Source organism: Dendrobates tinctorius, unplaced genomic scaffold (assembly GCF_039654945.1).
Source record: "Dendrobates tinctorius isolate UK_male_01 unplaced genomic scaffold, ASM3965494v1 ptg000022l, whole genome shotgun sequence".
Lineage (NCBI taxonomy): Eukaryota > Metazoa > Chordata > Amphibia > Anura > Dendrobatidae > Dendrobates > Dendrobates tinctorius.
In genome coordinates this window covers 90,110,314-90,132,886 of record NW_027361690.1, presented here as the reverse complement: position 1 = coordinate 90,132,886, position 22,573 = coordinate 90,110,314, and the positions used below count along the sequence as shown (strand labels likewise).

The following is a 22,573-nucleotide window of genomic DNA, read 5'->3' as shown; positions in this document are numbered from 1 at the left end:
CTGTTGAGACGCTTTGTATACTGTAAAGGAAAGAAGAATGCAATGATTTGGAAATCTCTTATAGCCATGTTTTTTTCACAACAGAACGTAGAACACAGATCAGCAGGTGAAAGCTAGACATTTGTCGAAAAAATTAACTCATTTGGAAATTGATGGCAGCAACACATCTCAAAAAAGTTGGGAAAGGGTTAACAAAAGGCTGGAAAAGTAAATTGCGCTAATGAAGAGCAGCTGGAGAGTTAATTTTCAACTAAATCACATTACGGTGTATAGAAAGGGCATATTAGAAAGGCAGAGTCTTTCAGAAGCAAAGATGGTCAGAGAATCACTAATCTGTGAACAACGGAGTCTATAAATTGTGGTGGGACAATTTCAGTGGCATGTTCGTCAACGTAACATAGAAAAGACGTTGACTTTTTGATAATGTTATGTACTATTGATGGTGGGATATTCTGAGATTCTGGAGAAATCCATGTGAACGTGGAACAAAGGCCGACGGTCAATATTGGATGCTCGTGATCTACAGGTAAAAACTCTAAAAACAGACATACTTTTATAGTGCAAATCGCCGTATGGGCTCAAGAATACTTCCAGAAGTTGTTTGTGAATACAGATCTCTGTGCAATCCACAAATGCAAGTTAAAGCTCTATCATGCAAAGAAGAAGCTGTATATCAACACAATCCAGAATCGTTGCCGTCTTCTCTGAGCCAAAGCTCATTTAAAACTTAAATGAAATGACGAAATATGCTCATCACAGACTTTTTGTAGTTTGATTTTTGAGGTTTTTGAACGACAGGTGCAGTCCACAAGTCCATGGATCTATCTGACAGTCACTGTGACTGGACGCAGCTGCATGACACCCATACCTCAGCGGTGATCTCTACTTGTGACCATACATGTAACCATACCATTAGGTCTCATTCACACATCAGTATTTCATCTGTAATTTTATTCCAAAACCCAGGAGTGTCTCAAACACAGATACTTCAGTTATAGTTTCTCTCTGTAATTTCCACTCGTTTTTTTTTTGCATACAGACACTAATGCAAAATACAGGCCAAGAACTGAAGCATGAATAAGCCCTTTGGGTGCATTCTTGCGTACCACTTGATTTTTGTTGCAAGTTGTTACAATATTGTGGATTAGTTTTTGGCTATTTCATATGATTTGATTTATTCCACTTAAGGCTATGTGGGTTTTTTTCTGCTGCAAAACCTAATCTCTTGGCAGGAAAGAAGCTGGGGAAAAACACAGGTTTTGCTGCGCTTTGTGGTGCGTTCTTGCTGCGGCTTTTTCACGTTTTTTCCTGCGGTTTTGCCGTTGTCTCTTTTGCATGCTGATAAAGTTTAGTGGAAAAAAAATTTCATTCCATTTAATCAGATTTAAGCACAAAAACGCTGCAAAAGCTGATTTTCAGCGTTTTTCACCACTCATTCCTTTCAGTGGGTGAGAAACGCTGAAAGAAGTGACCTGCTCTATTGAGCAAAAAAGCAAGCAAAGCACAAAATACTGATGACAAAAAAAGAAATAAACTATGTGCATGAGATTTCTGAAATCACATAGATTTTGATGGTGCTGTAAAATGAAGCTGAAAATTTGCATTCAAAAAACGTTGCAAAAGCGTCCAGTGTGAACAGAGCATAAATAAGTATTAGCAATTTTAATTTTAATTTCTTTTTTGGCATCACATGGATTGGAGTCACAGATACATAAAACACGTTTTATAATACTCACATTTACAGTATTTTAATGAAAGCGCTCGGAGGATCTGTTCACATCCTTTTCACAAAATCCCAAAATAAAGAAAAAAAATGGAATGAAACAATGAAAGGAAAAAATGCATTGTAGCGCTCGCTGTCACGTATAAACTGAGAAACGTTAAAAGGAAAAACTGACATTTATTGATAAAAGCAACGTTAAAAGGAGATGTTAAGGCTGTATTCGCATCATTTTCACAAAACCTCCAAAACAAGAGAAAAACGCTCAAGCACAAATGCAGCCAAATATTTACATGTAATAGACAGCGGAGAGACTCTGGGGCCATATCATGGGTCGGTGGTCGGGGAGCGAGTGTTCGTTAGAATGAGCAAAACACTTGTTAAAAATCCTAGTTTTCGGTAACACGTCATCTTCTGTAAGCAACAGATGTGCTGCCGATAAAATGATGATGTATGCACATAGGACAGGTTGTGTGCATGAAATTGGGGTCGGCTCAGTTATTCCGGCCATTAAAGGTTCGTTGGCTGGATTGCATATGACCGATAGGCAGTCCTTTCCTGTCCGCTGTTGGCACGTCTGGTGGCAATCCCATTTAGTAATGTTGCGTGTGGATTCAGAAGAGTTAGGATTCTTTCACACGTCCATGTTTCCAGTACGTGTGGTATCAGCATTTTTATAGGGGGAATGATTTTTATATTTATGTATCAGTTTGCTTGTATCCGGTACCTATTTCTAGTATTGTAGTACAAATGTTATATGGAGCGTTTGATGTCTGGATAAATATTGATCTGCCCTTGTATGATTTCACTTGTGTTATTATTCCGTTTCGCTCTTTGCCAATTTTAAAATGGAAACTGTCTTTCCAGTATTTCCGTTACCCATTGAGTGATAGCTCGGTTGAAAACACAAATTACATACTGTACGCTTTCCTGTATTTGTAGTGCTGCCTCGTGTGATGTTCTCTCCATAGATCCATAGATCCTCCTACTGCTTTATATTGTCTGGCTTAATTTTTCTGTTGCACAATATAATCTTTTTCAGTGATATTTCTTTCTCAGCATAAAGATACTATGAATTGTTGGATGTAGTCAATGACAGGCAATGTACATGTAAATACTGAAAACGCGCTATTGTAAAGCACTGAAGATTTGTCATTAACAGGATCTGTCAAGTGTCTATTTTGGGGCTTGGAGTTATCCTTCCTTGAACCTCATCAGTCTATTAAATAGGGGTTTTCCACTAAATACATTTATCACCTCTCCAAGGGACCACTCCGGACCGGCGGGGGGGGGCATACTTGATCTCCACTTCATTCACTTCTGTGGGACTGAGGGAATGCCTATCTCCATGTGACCGAGGGCAAAGTATGCAATTTTTTTTAGTCTATAGGTAAGAAAAGCAGGATGTGTTTCCACATATAGCGGGCCACCACTAAAATGTACAACTTGCTGTATACTATTTGCACATTGTGGGCAAAGGCAGATACAATCATGGTCGAATGTGTTGGCACCCGGTATTCAAAGGTATTTAGATCCAGACTCATTGCTGGCCACTTCACAACTCTCCAACCCTTTGTTTCTGTTCATTTCTGGTTGCTTCTTGTAGTATATATAGTCATTGCCCTATTGGACACTGGACACTACATCGCGACCAAAAATCCTTTGGTAATCTTGAGATTTCATGATGCTTTTCACACAGTCAAGACACCCAGTGCCAGAGACAGCTAAGCAACCCATAAACATCTTTGAACCTCCATCTTATTTAACTGTAGGTACTGTGTTAATTTCTTTGTAGGCCTCATTCTGTTTTCGGTAAATCGTAGAATGATGTGCTTTACCAAAATGCTCTATCTTGGTCTCATTAATTAACAATATGCTTTCCTAGAAGGATTTTGACTTACTCACATTCTTTTCCGCAAACTGCGGTTTAGCATTTTTATGACTCTGTGTGAGTAGTGGGGTCCTCCTGGGTCTCCAGTCATAATGTTTCATTTCATTCAAATGTTATTGGATAGTTCGCACTGACACTAATGGATCCTGAGCCTGCAGGACATCTTCAATTTCTTTGGAGCTTGATTGAGACTGCGTATCCAACATCTGAACTATCCTGCATTGCAACCTTTCATCAATTTTTCTCTGCCATTCACATGCAGGGAGATTAGCTACAGTGCCATGGGTTGTAAACTTCTTGATTATGTTGTGCATTGTGGACAAAGGAACATAAAGATCTCTGGAGATGGACTTTTAACCTTGAGATTGTTGATATATTTCGACAATTTGGGTTCTTAAGTCATCAGATGGTTCTCTTCTCCTTTCTGTTCTCAATTATTAGTGTGGCCCACACAGACACACAATGCAAAGATTGAGTCACCTTCTCCCCTTTTTATCTGGTTTTAGGTGTGATATTTATATTGCCCCCCCCCCCCCGTTACTTACCACAGGTGAGTTTGAATGAACATCACATGCTTGAAACAAAGTTGTTTACCTATATTTTTGGAAAGTTGCCTATCCATTTTGTCCAGCCCATTTTGTGAGTTTAGTGTGAAATTATGTTGAATTTGCCTTTTTTTTTCCCCAGTTTTTGTTTTAGTGTTGTTCCAATGCAAAGGAAATACACATGTGTATAACAAAACATGCATAATTGCAATAATTTTCTTGGAGAAATAATTTATTTTCTGGAACAATTTCAAGGGTGCCGCCATGACTGTAAATGACTGCGTGACTGTCCAATGTCATGTGTCTAGCTGCCCTCCTAATGTATGCCTCCAATATAAACCCCAAGTGAAATGTGAACAAAGCCTTAGTTTAGTAAAACCAGGAGTCATGCTTCCATTAGACTGGGTTCTCCTCAGCATTTTGAAGGGACAGATCCATCATGTGATAGGCCTTTTGGGTCCAGAGAGACCCCACTGACTTATAATGGGTTTATATGGTTTCCTTTAGGGTGTCCATCATTTTTCTAGAACAAAAAACTATAATGATGACAGACTCCATGACTGGGGGGCTCCAATGCAGAATGTAAACCTAGGCTTAGTGAATCAATTCGTGTGATGGGGTGGGTGACCACCATAACTAATCTAAAGGGAGCCTGCCCTACTGAAATTGTTTAATTTTTCCCAATTTTGCTGTTTTGTCCAATTGTTGACAACAGATCTCATAAGTTTTTTTTATTATGCTTTGTTGAACCTGCATTGATCAATTCATTGATGCAAACTATTTTACCTAGTTTGGTAGCAATGCTGTGGAAACAGAAGTCATGACAAAAGTCATAAAAGCCCACAGCCACATTTTCCACTGGTTGCCTCATGGATTAAAGCAGTTTTTGACAGCCTCACAAGTTCATTACTCATCCTGTAGCTCATCATTATCTAGCAGCATTGATTTTCCAGCCTAGGCTTGATTGACATGTCATGTGGACAAGTGAGAGCAATCACTAGTAAAGTGGTGGTTGGTCAGTGTTAGGCCGGTTTCACACTAGCGCTTTTTCAGCGCGCGCACGGCCGGGGGTAGCTCCGCCCCCGAGCCGGCTCTCTGCCCGGCGTGCCCACCCCTTCCTTGTAGCGCCGCCTCCTAGCGGACAGCGGCGCCTGCGATCGGCGCACCCTATCTTTAGCATAGGGTGCGCCGATCGTGCGCAGGCCGTGCGCTAGTTGCGCTTTGACCTGCGCTGCGCACTTTTGACGGTGCGCCGTGCGCGCCAAAATCCGAAAAGTTTGATTTTGGCGCGCACGGCGCACCGTCAAAAGTGCGCAGCGCAGGTCAAAGCGCAACTAGCGCACGGCCTGCGCACGATCGGCGCACCCTATGCTAAAGATAGGGTGCGCCGATCGCAGGCGCCGCTGTCCGCTAGGAGGCGGCGCTACAAGGAAGGGGCGGGCACGCCGGGCAGAGAGCCGGCTCGGGGGCGGAGCTACCCCCGGCCGTGCGCGCGCTGAAAAAGCGCTAGTGTGAAACCCGCCTTATATGTACTGTATATATGAAAATAACCAATGTCTGATTTATTCATACTTTTATTTCTGGTGTGGTGCCAATCAGAGGGGTTTATGTATGGTTAAAAACTCTAGATCACAGAATTTTGGTGTTCAGCTACTTGAGCTGCTTACTAAAGATAAGACGTTCAATCCTCATACGATCGAGTTTGTGTTGAATGTCCTGAAATTCAGGGTTTACATGAATTCGAACACTTTGAGATTCAATTTGTGGTTTTCAAAGCTAAAAGAAATTGCCCAGTACCATTTGCCACATTGCTGAAGCATTAGAGAGTGAGCTAACATGGTTTTGGATTGCCTTGTGGGCCTCCTCATAATGTCCTGCAGCTATGAAATCTAGCGGATTATCATACCATGAACTGTGGTGGTCAGTACTTGGCCCGTGAACAGATAAGCATATGGCAGAGTTGTTTTCCATCTTCAGAGTCACTGGTTAATTATTTCATTTTTGTAGAGTATAAGCTCTTTTCGTCATTGGAATCCTCTCTTTCTCGTAGATGGTGTACGTTTTTATGGTTATTTGGGTCCTCTCTCTCCCATGTGTTTTCTGAGCAATTACAAGTTTTCCAGTATAGAGATTAGTGCAAATACAGGGTGGTCCAAAAGTAGGTGGACAGAAAATAATAACATTTATTTTGATTTATATATAAAATTATATTTACTAACACAAGCATAACATTGACAATTAAATTTTATTCTGAACAATAATACAAAAGCCCTTAAATTTTATCAACGCAGGTGCTCAAACTGTTTTCCATCACAATTTGCATAGCTTTGAAGTCTGCCTCTTACGCTTCGACAAACATTTTTGCACAAGTCTCTTTGGGTATTAATCTCTTGAAATGCTTCTCTTATTTAATTATTCAAATCACTGACACTTTGGTTTTCGACTATAAACTTTGTCCTTGAGTACTCCCCAAAAGAAAAAATCCATTGGAGTCAAGCCTGGTGAACGTGCTGGCCAATCAAGTGGGCCTCTTCGGCCAATCCATTTATTAGGAAATGTTTCATCAAGATACTCGCGGACTACTCTTGAATAATGTGGAGGGGCCCCATCTTCTTGGAAATAAAGGTCATTTGAATTAGGCTGTTGCTGTAACTGGGGAACAACTTGATTCATTAGACTTTCAAGATACTTATCTTCTGTGACTGTTCCATCCAAAAAAAAATGATCCAAAAACACCAAAACACTTGAAATACCACCCCAAACATTGACACCAGGCTCATTTAGTTGTTCCTCTAATGTTAAATGCATGTTCTCATTATACCAGTAAATACAATTATGTCTGTTAATATGGCCAGATAATTTGAAAGAAGCATCATCACTCCACATAATGTTATCTAAAATTACTGGATTTTCTTCAATTTCATTAAGCATAATCTAACTAAATTGCAGCCGCCTGTCTGGATCATCCTCCAATAACCCATGAATTAGACATGGACGATAAGCTTTCCACCCAATAGATTTCAGAATTCGCATGATGGAAGCTCGTGAAATTCCCAATTCTAAAGAGACTCTTCTGGTGGACTTTTTTGGACTCTGAACAAATGTTTCAGCAACAAGTTGTTTGTTATTTTCTGTACAGGCTGTTTTGGGTCGACCAGTTTTTAGAGCAGTAAGGATTGAGCCAGTGCCATCGAATTTGTCATGAATGCGGTAAATGGTTTGTCTCTTTGGGGCTTGACTACCACATTTTCCAACCCAACTGTTTCAGCATTTTGAGATTTCCAATACTCTTTTAAAATCCATTTTCTTTGATCTGTATTTAAATTATTTGCCATTATGGGTTATCTGAATTATCTGAAAAGAAAACAGATTTGGGGTAGATTTATCTGTGAAAACTGGATCTGTGAAACTGACTCAGTTGCCCTTAGCATCCAATCAGATTCCACCTTTCATTTTCCAAAGAGTCTGTGAAGAATGAAAAGTGGAATCTGATTGGTTGCTAAGGGCAACTGAGTCAGTTTCACTTTACACCATGTTTGATAAATCTCCCCCTTCATAACCCTATTACACATTCTGTCCACCTACTTTTGGACCATCTTGTATATTCGCCATAAATCTTTTTTTTTTTATTTTTTTAAATATGCAAAGCTAGCGAATACTAATTTTAATAAATTCACTCATCTCTACTGGGGACCCGATATCAGCACAATCAATTGCCGATTCTGTAGTTTGGGAGTGAATATGTTTGGCTGGAAGTTTTGATGTAGTTTTACAAGATACACATTGATGGATTTTTGAGATTATTATAAGAGGTTGTCATTTTCAGCCATTACTGTACATGCCTTGTAAAAAAAAAAAAAAGACAAAATTGCCTTTAGTGTCACTCACCGGATAATCTTATATTTTTAAACAGCGTTTAGAAAATCAGTAATGAATATGCAGCTCACAGCCAAAATATCATTCATTTTTTAAACTTAATCCTTTTTTCTTTGTTTTTTGGAAAAGGAGAAACGAAGATCAGTCTTACAACATTGCCATACAGTGCAGAATAAATGGTGCCATAGATTTCTATACACCATAACACATAACTGCCTACATAATATTAATAAATGGTGCTAAATCATTGTGCTATACAGGGGTCGCCATAACTGACGCTGCCTAAATCACCGGCCAACATTTCAGCAGTGGACTTTTCTTTCTTCATCATCTTTATCACCTGAAATTCTTCGATCTAACTCTACTTTTGGAGATCTATTCCTCTTGTGGTCCTCACCAGTTTCTGAAACTGGATTCTTGCTTGAACTAAGACAGAACCCTAATTAGTTGAGGTTTTAGGAAATTGGTCCTCCAGAAATGTGAAAATAATCTATAGAACATGTTGAAAAGGAAGAATGCTCAGTCAGTATATTTTTAATGTGGCCTCTAAATATATGGTATACGATCTCTTCTCATAAAGAATAAGCATCACTTCGCTGCACAGCAGCACATCCTGATCCTGCCCGCAACCTTCAAGGTTTTATTAATGTCCAGTCTTGCCAAATTAACAGAAAGTGTATAGATCCGGCTTAACCTGTGTTTTCCAATAACCTCCCTGTAAGGATTGGGCGGACAGGAACACCGCTGGCTAATTCTCCAGATCTTGTGAGTACAAAGTGAAAAAAAGGATCGCAGGAGAAAAGACTTTTCTCTCCTGTACTGAATATGCAGCTTTTTCAAGTAATTAGGAATATTAAAAGCAATGACTGTGATTGAGATAGAAGCATTATTCATTCCTTTATATTTCCTCGCTGGGCAGGCGGCCAACATATTTCATTTATGAGTTTTCATCTGCAAAGAAAAAAAAAAAAAGAAAAGGAGAGAAAGAAAGGAAGGAATAGCGGAGGGCGAGGAGCCAATTACTAAATGAAATACGTTCCTGTTTAACTCTAATAAATGACACTCTAACTGTTCGGGTTTTGGAGTGATCCCATAGTGACAGCTCATTTCACTTATTTGGAATTAACCCCATTGTAACTGAGACAGATATTAGCATAGAGAGCAATAATATGGCTGCCGTCCCTCATCCGTCTGCCATTTTGGCACCTGTTTCCAAGGATTTCAGACGGTATTCATCCTCATTTTGCTTATACCAAGCACTTTGCGTTTCTTCATTAGCCACATTTGCCAGTAGACCTTTTTTCTTCTTCTTCGTTTCTCCACTGATTAGTCTCTTCTTGGTCAGGAACGTTGACATGGTGGATTTATGAAAAGCCCCTTCTAGCCAGGACTCTGGTTTGTGAAATTTATTACGTTACTGAGTAAATTACAGGTGACATCCCGGATTGATGAGGAAGAAAAAAAAGCAATATTGGGTACGTAGCTGTACAATTCATTAAGAAGGAAAAGTGCGGAGATTGAATATAGATAGATGTGAATGTAATATCTCTTGTGCGAGCCTTAATTCTTTATCTTGAGGAGAGTGATTTGTCAGCGGTGAATGATTGCCTTCAGTAACTGATCTCTAACGTTGAAGTTCAAGCTGTTTTATAATCTTCACTGTCGTCAGTGCCCACCTATGTCCCCATCTACGCTTTATGGACGACTGGTAGTTTCCATTTCTTACATAGCGTCTATATATTTTGGACTTCTCTAGAAAGTTTCAAAATTGACATCAGCACCGGTCGAACAAGGCTCACATTCTAGCTTCCCTATCTTGGATACACACACAATGGGGCCAATTCATAGGAAGCCAATTAACCTATCAGTATGATTTTTGAAGTATAGGAAGGAAAACCAAAAAAATGAGCCGGAGTATAAGTTGGTATACGTGTAGGAAGGAGCAGAAGTATATATAGGAAACCTACACAGACATACAATCTTAATGCAAATTTTGCAGTGAAAAAAGTCATCATCCTGTTCTGGGTAAATTGCAGTCCAAAGTTTTTTGCACCAATGCATCATCAATATTGGGATTTTATCTTTCATCGAGCCTCCTTAAACATCACTATCATCACTCGTTTCATTGTGAGACAACAGTGGGACTATAATGATCATCCTGCACTTCTGTATCTCACTGTCTATATTTGCTGCTGGTTTATTTTTTCCAAAATTTGAAACAAAAATTATGATAAAGATTACAAGGAAGCTATAACCTGAAAATTACCTATTGCTTATATTGGGTTTTTGTGTAAAATATATATTTTTCTATTTTTGCCATTGTTTTTTTTCATGTCATAATCTATATGAGCAATGAAAAAGGGAAATCTTGCATTTTTCACACTGGTCTTGGGCATTTTTAAACTCTTAACTTCCTGTTGTTTCAGAAAATATCACAAGTACGTCAGTCGCAGCGATTAGAGTCTAATGCTATCCTTTATAGGGAAGCATATAATGAATGTGTGCAAAGGTCTTTGTGAAGAGAGGGGGAGCAGGGGAGCTGTGAAATCACCAAATGTGATTGGTGGATCCTGAGTTATCAGCTGTGTATAGAGGTGTTACATGTCATTGTAATCCTGCTTCTGATAAGGAATATTGACAAAAATTCTCCCTGAAAGTAAAGGAAGTAAAGTCTAAAAAGCCACTGTGAAAATTGAGGATTACTCTTTTTCTTTTTTTTTTAATTAAGCTATGATGTGAAAAAAAAATATTGTCAATAGTTTAAAAAAATACATGTAATACAGACATCTGACATAAAATATAGGAAATGTTCTGGTGATTGATACCCTTTAACCCTATCAGAAGTTTTCCTTTATGATAGGTTGAGGTCTCCAGATGATCAGATCTTCATCAGTTATGATAAGTGTGAAATTCTCTGGCAGCACCACGAAACGGGAAACTATACACAGCACCCATTGAAATGAATGGGCTGAGCGTGTTCTCCAGTGCAAAAGATCAACTGCAGTGCCCAAAATCAGACATAGTACAGTCTTCAGAGCTGTGGTGCTCCGGCTCAGTATACCATGTGCTTTCTGACGGTATGTCTGTGCACTTCCACTGCTTCTTCCAAGTGTCCTTCCAACATCTACATATTCAAAATAAGGGCTTTAGTCCTTATACAATTTTTAAAAGGGTTGTCCAGAATTAGATCAGAGCTTTCTTAAGAAAAAAAAACAGTGCCACCCCTTTTTATAGGTTGTGCGTGGTATTGCAGCTCAGCACCTTTCTATTAATCTGAGCTGGGCGGCAGTATTCACAGACAAGTATATCGAGCAATCTTGTTTTTCTAACTCCTTTAACCTTTGTATATAAATTAAAGTTCCTATGTGGAAATTCGTATATGTCGTCAGATAGCAGAACATCAGAAGTGTGTATGTTTTATAATTAGTCCTATGTTCTCACGTCTGGCGCAGGGTTGTTATATGTCTTAGGCTTCTTTCACACGTACATGTGGTACCCGTTTTTTTCAAGGACACCGCGCGTACCCATCATAACCTATGTGGCTATGCACATGTCCGTGTTTTCCCGGCTGCATGAATGACAATGGCCAATACAAGTCAATGGGTCAATGAAAAACACGTACAGCACATGGATGACATCGGTGTACAGTCAGTGTGCTGTCCGTGTGTAACATTGCAAAGTATAGAAGAAGCTTTGTAATTTATTTCCCCGTACTGGAAAAACACTGATGGTAAAAACAGACACATGGATGACACACTGATGGTAAGACTGGACACCCTGGTGACACACTGATGGTAAAAAACGGGCACATGGATGACATGATGGTAAAAACGGACACACGGGTGACACACTAGATGGCAAAACTGGACACACTGATGGTAAAACTGAACAGAAGGGTGACACACTGATGGTAATTTGGACACACTGATGACACACTGATGGTAAAAATGGACACACTGATAATAATTATAATAATCTTTATTTTTATATAGCGCTAACATTCCGCAGCGCTTTACAGTTTGCACACATTATCATCACTGTCCTCAATGAGGCTCACAATCTAAATTCCCTATCATTATGTCTTTGGAGTGTGGGAGGAAACCGGAGAAGCCGGAGGAAGCCCACGCAAACACAGGGAGAACATACAAACTGATGGTAAAACTGGACACATGGATGACACACTGATGGTAAAAACGAACACACGGATGACACTAGTACCAGTTTTCACGTACTTGTTTTATACTGCCGTGTGAAAGAGGTCTGATAAATATAGGTATAATATGTAGTCTGATCTCAGTGGACATGTGTCCCACATCAATGCACAGGCCATTGCTCACATTTCCTCTGAAGCCCTGGTCCCAGGAGCTGCCATCAGGAAAGGGTTGTATTGTTGTGTTTAGAGCATATTATGAAAAGAGATCATGTCTGTTATTTAAGCCATATTTAATTTTCCCCGAGTTCCGCTTAACTTGTAATGGTAGCAAGGCGATAAGAGAAGGTAAGAGCAGTGTGCACAGAAGACCTGAAGTCCCACTGGGTATTTCCGGCACACATCAGGAGCCCCAACTTTTTGTCATGATCCATGCTGGATCAGGACTGATAAAAAGCACAGGTAACCTTTTTTTTTCCTTAAGCTGTGCTTAAGTTTGGTTTTTGCCCCCGGTGGCCATTAGGATTATTGCACTGCGGTGTCTTTTGTTCTAAGTTTGCCCCCGGTGGTGGTGGTGAGCGTCATTGCACTCTTGTTTCTTTAGTTAAGTGCACATGTTTATAATGCAGGTGTGATTGCTCTGCTCTGCTATAAATGAGTCACAGGTGTTGCAATCAGTGTTGGTGATAGTGTTCATTTCAACCATCCTTGGTGGAGGAAGGAGCTGGAGAGCGTTCCTTGCAGCACTGTCTTAGCCCTGGTGTGGAAGGAGTTATAGGGGATTTCCTTGTAGCTCTGACAGAGCTTGGTGGCAGCGATTCAGGAGGAGAGCTGCATTCTGGTGGTGGACTCTGTTGCCAGGAGCAAGATCAACAGAGTAAAGCTAAGTGGTGTTTCCCTGTTTGTGTTTTTTCCTTAGTGTGTATTAGTACAGCGGCGGGGCCAGTGCCTGCGCCACCCAACTCCCTAGCAAGGCATAGGTGTAGGGTGTGCTAGGGTGACAGGTTCCTGATCGGCGCGCGGTGCGGAACCGGCATAGGCAACGTTAGGAGCGTTAAGGACACTGACTCAGGGGAGTGCAGGAGGTCTCCTCGTCCCCTTTCCCTATCGCAGGGCCCACCGTTGTAACTGTTTCCCCTTTCCCCGTGTCTTGTTGTTTTAGTTACCGGCCTGCGGGCCGTGTCACAGGACAGTATCACGTGCCACGTCTTGTTGTTTTTAGTTTCCAGCCTGCGGGTCGTGTCACACAGGACGGGTCAATGAACACTATCACCAACTCATAACTTTTTTTTTCTGCTGAGCCATGGACCCAGTTCAGCCCTTTGCCCAAATGCTGCAGATCCTTACTAATGAGATTAGGGGGCTGCGCGGAGGGTTGGTGCGGCAGCTGCGGCTGTTGGTGGGCTCTGGGGGCTTGGTTCATGAACAGGCTCAGCCAGAACCCAAGATATCCCTCCCTGACAGATTTTCTGGAGGGAGAGATCAATTCTTGGTGTTTCAACAAGCCTGCAAATTATATTTCAGGCTGCGCCCTCGTTCCTCAGGGAGTTAAGAGCAACGGGTGGGAATCATTATGTCCCTTCTTAAAGGGGATCCCCAATCCTGGGCCTTCTCCCTACAGGGCGATTCTCCATCATTGGTGTCCGTGGACGAGTTTTTTGCTGCTTTGGCGCTTGTGTATGGGGATCCTGATGGCGTCGCCCTGGCGGAATCCCGGATCCGTAGGTGTAAACAGGGCACCCGGGTTGCTGAGGAGTACTGCTCAGAGTTTAGGAGGTGGGCCACTAACACTCAGTGGAATGACCCTGCACTTAGGAGTCAATTTGTACAGGGTTTGTCTCCAAAGTTGCAGGATACTCTGGTGCAGTACGCCGCCCCCAGGTCGCTGGAGGCCACCATGTCCCTTGCCATCCGGGTGGATAGACGCCTTAGGGAAAGACATATACAAAAAGTGCCCCCTGATGTCCTCGCTAGGGAGGAGGACCCACCTGTGCGGATGGAGGAACCTAGACAGCCCGGTGTTGTTGATACAAAGAAGGGGGTGTCTGCGGCTCGTCGTGGTGGGGGGGTATGCTTTTCCTGTGGGAAGCCTGGCCATTTTATGAGAGCCTGCCCAGTTCATGCCAAGTCTCCAGACGAACCTATGCAAGTAGGAGGAGCTAGTTTGTATTCGGAGTTGCCTACGGTTCGGGGAATGGTGTCGGCATGTTTCTACTGTGGGCAGACTGGTCATGTCCTGAATCCTTGCCCATTGCGTGCCAAATTATCTGTGCCATCTGAGAAGCCGCATTCCCCTGGTCGCTTGGAGGGAGGCGACCAGGGAGTATACATTTCCTCCATTTTGCCCTCCCAAGGTACCATGTCAGCAGAGGTGTTGGCTGGCGGGGTGCCGGAGGTGATACCGGTGCTTGTGGACAGCGGAGCAGGAGTCAGTCTGGTGGATGCTCGCTTTGTCCAGACTCATGGTCTGAGGTGTAGGACCCTAGCCCAACCTATAAGTGTCCAGGCCATGAACTCTGTTCCATTGAGCCAGGGGAGTTTGACCCAAGTCGTAGAGAATATCTGTCTGCGTATAGGACATCATGAGGAGTCCTTGTCATGCTACATCTTGGAGGAAATGCCAGTACCTATTGTTTTAGGCCTCCCTTGGCTGAAAAGACACATCCCGCTTGTCACGTGCCCCTTCCTGTGTGACATGGCCAACAGGCCGGTAACTATTACAACAGGACACGGCACGTGTAATTGTCCAGTGTGACGTGGCCCGCAGGACGGTAACTAATACAACAAGACAAAGGGGGATAGGGAAACATTTACAACGGTGGGCCCTGCGATAGGGCACGGGGGACGAGGAGACCTCCTGCACTCCCCTGAGTCAGTGTCCCTAACACTCCTAACGTTCCCTATACAGGCTCCTCACCTGTCGCCGATCAGGATACCTGTCACCCTTGCAAACCCTACACCTATTCCTTACCAGGGAGCTGGGTGGTGCAGGCACTCGCCCCACCGCTGTACTAACACCAACGTGAGGAAAAGTGACAAACAGGGAAACGCTTAGCTTTGCTCTGATGCACTTGCTACTGGCAACAGAGTCCAACACCTGAGTGCATCTTCCTCCCACCGTGTCCAACACCTGGGTGCAGCTTTACAGCAACAGCGTCCAGCACCTGAGTGCCGCCTTGGAGCAACAGAGTCCAGCACCTGAGTGCAGCTGTCCAGCTACAGAGTCCAGCACCTGAGTGCAACTATCCAGCAACCGAGTCTAGCACCTGAGTGCAGCTTTCCAGTAACAGAGTCCAGCAAACTGAGTGCAGCTCTACACCTTAGCTGCCACTCCACCAAGCTTTGCAAGAATTCTTCACTGACACCATAGCTGCCACTCCACCATGCTTTACACAAACTCCCCGCTGACACTATAGCTGCCACTCCAGGACTCTGACTGAGCTGTCCTGGACTCTCCTCCAGCTCCATCCTTCACCCAGGCTGGTTGGAAAAGACCAACAATAATATCACCAACGTTAGTGAGCACAACTGACACACCTTTATTGAGTAAAAACACCTGTTAGTGATTCCCGTGCAATTACACTAACCACCACCGGGGGCAAAACTATCTCTAAAAACACCAGTGCATTGACCATACTGGCCACCGGGGGCAAAACTATCTCTAAGCACAAAGCTTAGAGAGAAAAAAAAAAGGTTACCAGTGCTTTTATCTGACATGATCCCGCATGGATCATGACAGTACCCTCCCCTTAATGAGGGGCCTCTGGACCCTCAAAACCGCTCCCCATCAGGAGCCACCTACAGAGGAGACACCCAGATCCAGAGTTCACCCCAGCAGCCACCTGCACTTCAGGTTTATGACAAACGCACCGCTGGTATTGGCAATATAAGTTCTGGAGGAGCCACACATCTCCAAAGCGCCGTCCTGGGGAACGAGTTATATATGTGTATGATTGATATGAGCTGGTAAGACTCCACAACACACTTCCACTAGATGTTTTTTGGTGGTACCCATACACACTCGTTCACACACAGGTTCGGACCTGAACGTTTATTTCCACACATTCGTTTGTCAATATTCGGTGAACTCTCTCTGGGATTGACAACAGAGGCATCCCCCTGTGTCACCACACTCACACCCCCGCACTCCACCAAGGGGTTCACCACCCCCCAACCCTTTCCACCACGAGGACTGCGCCTCCAGGGTTGGCTAATGGTGAGGGTAGAGACTTGCCCCTACCCCCCCAGCACACCTGCTGCTCACACCGGAGAGGGAGGGGCCTGGGATATGGAGGAAAAATACACTCCCTGGTCGCCTTCCTCCATACGACCAGGAGGGGGCGGCTTCTTCAGTGGTATGGAAGATTTGGAGTGAGCCCCGAGGACCATATCACCAGTCTGCTCAGTACAGAGACGCACCCCTTCACCTCAGGGAACCCCAGACAACACCATGGGGACACCAACTCTACCCACCTGCCTTGGTACATCCAACTGTATGAGCAAGTCCCGCTCCCCAGCAGGGACTCTAGGGGGCTTCTTTGCCAGAGCCGCGAATTGATTTTCTGGTTGAGCCAGAGGGAAGGCCCCAGACCTTGATTACTGCTGCTGGAACTGCTTCATCACACCATGCTGCTCCTCACTCACCCAACTGAGGCCCAGCAGCAATTGCTCACATGTCTGATCATGGCCAAAGGCTCACCAGAGAAAATGTATGGTTGGTCATAATGTCACGTGCCCCGTCCTGTGTGACACGGCCAGCAGGCCGGTAACTAATACAACAGGACACGGCACATGTAATTGTCCAGTCTGACGCGGCTCGCAGGCCGGTAACTAATACAACAAGACACAGGGTTTAGGGAAACATTTACAACGGTGGGCCCTGCGATAGGGAACGGGGGACGTGGAGACCTCCTGCACTCCCGAGTCAGTGTCCCTAACTCTCCTAACATTCCCTATGCCGGTTCCGCACCGGCCGCCGCTCAGGAACCTGTAGCCCTGGCACACCCTACATCTCTTCCTTACTAGGGAGCTTGGTTCTGCAGGCACTGGCCCTACCGCTGTACTAACACCAATATGAGGAAAAGTGACAAACAGGGAAACACTTAGCTTTGCTCTGATGCACTTGCTCCTGGCAACAGAGTCCAACACCTGAGTGCATCTTCCTCCCACCGTGTCCAACACCTGGGTGCAGCTTTACAGCAACAGCGTCCAGCACCTGAGTGCCACCTTGGAGCAACAGAGTCCAGCACATGAGTGCAGCTGTCCACCAACGTCAGTGAGCACAACTGACACACCTTTATTGAGTAAAAACACCTGTTAGTGATTCCCGTGCAATTACACTAACCACCACTGGGGGAAAAACTATCTCTAAACACCAGTGCAATGACCATACTGGCCACCGGGGGGGCAAAACTATCTCTAACCACAAAGCTTAGAGAGAAAAAAAAAGGTTACTATCAGGAACACCGCACTGCACTTGCTCACTGAGCCAGTGCGCGTGTCCTGAGTACAAAGACTATGCACAAAGATACCTGCGGAGCGGGGTCTCAGTGGTGACGATGCATGCTCCAAGCTCACAGGACCTGAAGCATGTGACTGCTGGGGGCGTGGCCTCAGCTCCACAGAGCCAGGAGCTGCAGGGAAACTCCTAGAAAGGTAACTACAGGGCAATATTACCAAGGGGCATAGACAGAGACAGAAACCACATCAAGCCGGGTCAAAGCACGAGATAGCAATACAGTACCAAAGGGTTAGACAGAATGGATAGTCAGGACGTAGCAATAGATCAGAAAACCAGAACGGGCAATAGACGGTACAATAGGGACAAACTATAATGGAGTAACGATAGCCAAGCCAGGAGGTCAGAACCAGAAAAGACAATAGTACCAAAATGAGACACGGAGTACAGAGTGAGGGAATGGACCGGATCATACACGGGAAGCAAACAAGCAATGCAGAATACGCGCACACCAGGGGTCAGACACACCAGAACAACAGTATAGCTGACAGAGAACCCTGGTAAAGAGTGAGTATAAATACCCCTCCCAGATCCAGAAAGAGGCCACGAACACTTAACCCTGTGAGTGTAGGGCAAGAACCCTGTTGAAACCATGACAGTTACCAGTGCTTTTATCCGACATGATCCCCCATGGATCATGACACCGGTAATAGATTGGCGGGTGAGGGGAGTGGTCAGCTGGGGGCAGTCGTGTGAGGGCTGCTGCCTAGGAACTACTGTCTCTGCTGTCTCTCTTCAATGGACCCCTTCCTCTCTGGTGAGAGCAGCGGATGTGCTGCAGGAGAGTGGGGGCAGGTCTCAACCCTTGCCATTGGCCAACCCTGGGAGGCGCAGACCTCGTGGTGGAAGGGGTTGGAGGGTGGTTTCCCCCTTGGTGAAGTGCAGGGGTGTGAGTGTGGTGACACAGGGAGACGCCTCTGTTGTCAATCCCAGAAAGAGTTCTCCAAATGGTAACAGTCAAACGAGTGGCAATAAACGTTCGGGTCCGGACATGTGTGTGAACGAGCGTGTATGGGTGGCCACCAAAAAACATCCAGTGGAGGTGTGTTGTGGAGTGTTACCAGCTCATACCAAACATACACATGCACAACTCGCTCCCCAGGTCAGCGCTTCGTTGGCAATACCAGCGGGCTCGTTTGTCGTCAACCTGACGTGCAGGTAGTTGCTGGGGTGAACTTTGGGTCTGGGCGTCCCCGCTGTAGGTGGTTCCCTGATGAGGAGCGGTCTTGAGGGTCCAGAGGCCCCTCATTAAGGGGAGGGTACTGCCATGATCCATGCTGGATCAGGACTGATAAAAAGCACAGGTAATCTTTTTTTTTCCTTAAGCTGTGCTTAAGTTTGGTTTTTGCCCCCGGTGGCCATTAGGATTATTGCACTGTGGTGTCTTTTGTTCTAAGTTTGGTGGTGAGCGTCATTGCACTCTTGTTTCTTTAGTTAAGTGAACATGTTTATAATGCAGGTGTGATTGCTCTGCTCTGCTATAAATGAGTCACAGGTGTTGCAATCAGTGTTGGTGATAGTGTTCATTTCAACCATCCTTGGTAGAGGAAGGAGCTGGAGAGCGTTCATTGCAGCACTGTCTTAGCCCTGGTGTGGAAGGAGTCATAGGGGATTTCCTTGTAGCTCTGACAGAGCTTGGTGGCAGCGATTCAGGAGGAGAGCTGCATTCTGGTGGTGGACTCTGTTGCCAGGAACAAGATCAACAGAGTAAAGCTAAGTGGTGTTTCCCTGTTTGTGTTTTTTCCTTAGTGTGTATTAGTATAGCGGTGGGGCCAGTGCCTGCGCCACCCAGCTCCCTAGCAAGGGATAGGTGTAGGGTGTGCAAGGGCGACAGGTTCCTGATCAGCGCCCGATGTGGAACCAGCATAGGGAACGTTAGGAGCATTAGGGACACTGACTCAGGGGAGTGCAGGAGATCTCCACGTCCCCTTTCCCTATCGCAGGTCCCACCGTTGTAACTGTTTCCCCTTTCCCCTTGTCTTGTTGTTTTAGTTACCGGCCTGCGGGCCGTGTCACACAGGACAGTATCACGTGCCGCGTCTTGTTGTTTTTAGTTACCGGCCTGCGGGTCGCGTCACACAGGACGGGTCATAGTGACACCTCTGGAGCGAGCACCCTGTGAAAATTAATCAGCATTACAAGCAGGAAACCTGTTCAAACACTGGGAATCCTGGGAGAGATGTGCGGACGCCCTTCATAAGTTGTTCTAAGGGTTTGGAATGAAATCTGTTATTTGTTCCTGTAAACTATTTCTTTTTTATTTGGGTCACAGACCTGAGATGAATCATCCACATATTGTAGAAATTGAGGTCATTTATTTGACCGGTCGATAAAATCTATCAGTGTTTATGTTTATTTAATGCATTAATCCCCCATCTACAACTTCATGAAGAGACGCACAGCCGCTTTGATCCACTCTGTTGTCATTTCTAACATTAAGAAGAAATACTTTATTTAATATTGCTGCTTTCAAGTTTTTGATAAATTTTCTCATCAGATGTAGAAATCGTATACCTCCTCTGCCCTTTAGAGCCGCTGTCTGAAGCCAGGGAAAATGCAAGTTTTTCCGAAAAGCATATAATTATTACCAAGACTAAGCACATTGGGGCGCATCTTACAACGTAAAGACATACTAAATGAAGCTAGCAAAGTAATGAATGCAGAGAATTTAGTAATAGTTAACTTCCATATATATTATGATATCATTAGTGTAAATGTTATTAATGTGTCACCCTAAAAGTGCTGAACATGGATTAACTTTTGGCAAAGTCAGGATCTTTTTTGAAGAATTTCATTTGCGGGAAAAGACTGATTTTTGAGCAGGTGCTGTGAAAAATGCCTACAAACTCTCAGAACTGTTGTCTACATCAGCAATCACGTTTTAGCTCACCGATCCTGGAGCCATGGGAGAGAGCACAGATCTCTTACCTACTGCACCAACTGATTGTAATGAACAGCAGTGTTCTTTAACGTAACGTATGCTTTGAATTACAGTTATTAAGAAGAAAGTAGCCATAATGGAATCCTTGCTTTTCTGAGAATAGTCAGTACTGGGACATATTAGACCTACAAGGCCTTTCAGGACATTGTATTGTAAAGCCGTTTGGGGTTTGTCTTCAATTTGCAGCTAAATCAATATCCATTCTTTTGGAAAGGAATTATACAAGATTTTGGAGGAATTCTTGGAAAAAAATTGCCCATTCATGCAGAAGAGCATTTGTGATGTCAGACATTAATGTAGGAGATGGTCTGGCTTACAATATTTCCTTTAGTTCATCCCAAAGGTGTTGTACGGGGCTGAGGTGAGGGCTCTGTACAGCCGGTCACGTTCTTCCACACCAAGCTCCAACAACCAAACCTTCATGGGCACTGCTTTGTGCACTGGGGGAACAGAAAAGGGTCTTCTCCAAAGTGTTCCCACGAAACTGGAAGCATATGAAAGGCTAAAATGTCTTGGTATGCTGAAGCATTAAAGAAGCTTTTTTATTTTTTACTAAATCTGTGTATATGTAATATAGTGTGCATGTGTTAACGATAACGAACTCTCCTACCACCATTTTCTACAAGATCTGCTCCTCTTGTTTGGGCTACATCTATTTCTTCTGAAGATCCCCGTTAAGAAACCTGAATGTCACCTAGAAAAATACATTTCCCTCCAGTCCTTGCTCCATGGCAGCCCTAATAACTCGTCTGAAAGCCAGTGGCCCCAATACATCATTTGTGATTATTTTTTCTTTTTGGCCTTGTGATATAAGTGCACATTGATGGATTTGGTGTAAAATCCCGAATTCTTTCTTTTTGTCACTGCGCCAAATTAAAAACTTTACTCCAGGCAAGGACTGGAGCAACATGCATAATAAAAAAAAATAAAAATTAATATTTGGTATCATTTGTGTTTCATGAATCTGTTTAAAAAAATTTTGATAAGCAAAGTTGTCGAAATAAAGTAAAAAAGACAAATTATAAAAATGGTTCAAATACAATAAAAATAAGTTCAAATTACTCCAGAAAACTGGAAAAACAACAATGATAATTTGGGGACAATTCTCCTATCCGAGAAATTGTTAAGTAGTGTCTATCGGTTGGGAACATTTCGGCAGACGGAGCCACATGTCCCTTATGCCAGACACCCCCTCCTGTGTCATTATCTGTCCCCATGTATTTCTGAATAATTTTATTTTTTATCCAGTGAGCGCAAAGCCGCTGCCCAGGATCCGGCCTTGTTTGTTTCCCTCTAATTAGTAGCATTAATCAGAATATATTTCCCCAACACGTGGAGGGAGGAGCGCTGCTGTTGTCTGCCTGCGCCGCTTGTATTACGGTTACACAAATGATGCGTGAGGCTGCTGCTTCCTAAATGAATGGATGTAATACTGCTGAGTGCCTCCATATGCTGAGAGTACTTATAATCAGCTCGTCGCATCTAATAATAATATGAAAGCATCTAACCGCCTGAAAATGGATCATTCCTGCATTCTTAATGGTAATTCTGCAGCATGCAGCCCTATAGTGTGTAGCTTCATTTTCATATAGTTAACATTTTACATTGTGTTATTTCTACAGCACCAGGTATATTCAGGACCCCGGGACCCCCTATGGGAGCTGCATTAGCCAACGTACTGTACGTTACATAGTTTTATAGAAGCAGGTAGAGCATGGAGCAGTATTTTTAAACAAAATTTAGCAAATTTGCTTCAGATTTTTCTTTTTTTATTACTGTATATTTGAAGAGTATCTGGTTTGAACTAACAGTGTTCTGTGAACTTGACTCTTTGGGATCTTAGCACCATCAGTGGTCTCTTTGAGTAGGAAGCAGTGATTTTCCAAGTACATTTTAATGGGCAGATGACAGCGCTGACGCACAGCCCTCTCT

At 43.7% G+C, this 22,573-nt stretch overlaps 1 protein-coding gene across 8 annotated transcripts in view; it reads left to right on the top strand.

Moving 5' to 3' along the window:
- Positions 1 to 22,573, top strand: part of MEGF11 (multiple EGF like domains 11) — an 815,865-nt gene that overhangs the window by 327,980 nt on the left and 465,312 nt on the right. The window lies entirely within an intron of this gene.